Consider the following 2,298-nt stretch of genomic DNA (forward strand, 5'->3'; position numbering starts at 1 on the left):
GTATGAAGATAAATCATTCATTTTTTGCTGATGATAGTCTCATTTTCTGTAAGCCTACAACGTAGGACTGGGGGCAATTTGCGAAATTGTTCGATATCTATGACAGAGCCTCGGGGCAACGGTTGAATAAGGATAAAACTGCAATGTTTTTAGTAGAAATACACCTCAATCTGTAAGTGGTTGCATCTTGTCTTTGGTAAGAGTTCCACCTTCACAACGCTATGATACTTACTTAGGACTTCCTGCTCTCATGGGAAAATCTCGAGTAAGGGAGTTTCAGTATTTAAAGGATAGGGTGAAGAGGAAAATGTCAGACTGGAAGATTAATCTCCTTTCACAAGCAGGGAATGAGGTTTTATTAAAAGCAGTGGTGCAGGCAATTCCTACGTACAGTATGAGCATTTTTTTTGCTACCAAAAGAACTTTGCAAGGATTTAAATAGGTTGATGCAACAATTTTGGTGAGGGCACACGAGAAAGAAAAGAAAATCCACTAGATGAGTTGAGAAAAAATGAGCTTTGCTAAAGCTAAAGGAGATTTGGGGTTCAGAGATATTGTTTGTTTTAATAAAGCCCTTTTGGCAAAACGAAGTTGGAAAATAATGCAGAATCCGCAGAGTCTGGCTGCAAAGATTATTTCGGAAAAGTATTTCCATCGGGGATCCTTTATGTCCGCAAAGGTGGGGAATAAGCCTTCCTATGCTTGGCGTAGCATCTTAGCAGGCAGGGAGCTTTTCCAGGAAGGGATTTTTTGGAGGATTGGTGATGGGTGTTCAGTATCAATTTGGGGAGACAAATGGATCCCAAGACCATCAACATTTCCCATTCAATCCCCTTGTACAATTTTGTCCGAGGAAGCAAAGGTAGCTGAACTCATAGAAGAAAACCCGGTCAAATGGAAGGAAACTCTGATTCGGACAATATTTGATCCTGAGGAGGCGGATTTAATTTGCTATATTCCTATTAGCAACTACCAGCAGATGAACAAAATGATTAGGCATCCTACAAGCTCTGGGGAATTTTCTATAAAAAAATGCTTATCACCTTCAGAAGGAGCGTCAAGATAGGAAGCAAGGAGAGAGCTCCAACCAAGGTAGAGGGCAAGCGATTTGGACGACCATACGGGGCTTAAAAGTTCCAAACTCATCCAAAGTCTTTTTGTGGAGAGCCTGTAAGAACATCTTACCTACTAAGGATAATATAAGAAGAAGAGGTATTATTGATGAAGATCTATGCATTTTCTGTTGCAGTGACAAGGAAACGGTTCATCACATCCTTTGGGACTGTCCATCGGCGCAAGATGTGTGGGGTACCAGCAGCCGCAAGCTTCAAAAGTGTGGAAGGAGATATAGTGATTTTATGGATTTTTTCGAGGAGATGTCGGTACGGTTAAATGGGGAGGACCTAAATCTCGTAGTTCTAACATTAAGGGGAATATGGCAGCGGTGGAACTTGGCTAGGGAGGGCCTGATGCGGTTCACACAGGCAAATGTTAAGACGCCAAACCATGTAGACGAAGGGAGTGAAGGAACGGGCATGAAATGGCAAGCACCTCAGTCTAGCTTCTATAAAGCCAATTGCGACATCGCTATCTCCTCGGAAAGAAAATGTATGGGAATAGGAGTGATTATTAGAGATGAAGGAGGATGTGTTCTTGCGGTCCAAAGCAAGACCATACTGGCTGTCCATGAACCAGCTAGAGGAGAAGCACTGGCAGCTTTGTATGTAGCGGAACTATGCCGTGATCTAGGCTTCTATGAGGTTATATTTGAAGGAGATTCACTGTCAGTGGTTAAGGCGATCGGGGAGAGAGAGCAAAATTGGACCCGGTATGGGTACATTGTGGAGGATACTAAGATAGTGCTAAGAACTCTCCGACAATGGAAGATTTGCCATGTCAAGCGAAATGCAAATGGAGCAGACCACGGGTTGGCGAAGGAGGCGTCAATGTTCGTCATGAATAATATTTGGATTGAGACTCCGACTTGTATTTCCAATATTGTTCTTTTAGAGCTTAATGCTCTTTCTTTATAGAGTCATGGCTCTTGTATTCTTTGTTTCACTCAATGAATGAAAAGTACCCAATTTTTCTCAAAAAAAATTCATATTTTGACAAAATAAAATAAAATAATTGAACATGAGGTATATAAAAATTCATAATAAATCATTAACAGAAAATTCAGCCTAATAAAAAAGCCATATTAAACCCCTTTTGAAATAAAAAATATTGTACGTGTTCTTTTTATTATAAGCCATATACAACTTCCTAATAATACCCTTATAAATATTACACAGATGT

This window comes from Corylus avellana, chromosome ca4 (genome assembly GCF_901000735.1).
Source record: "Corylus avellana chromosome ca4, CavTom2PMs-1.0".
Taxonomy (NCBI): domain Eukaryota; kingdom Viridiplantae; phylum Streptophyta; class Magnoliopsida; order Fagales; family Betulaceae; genus Corylus; species Corylus avellana.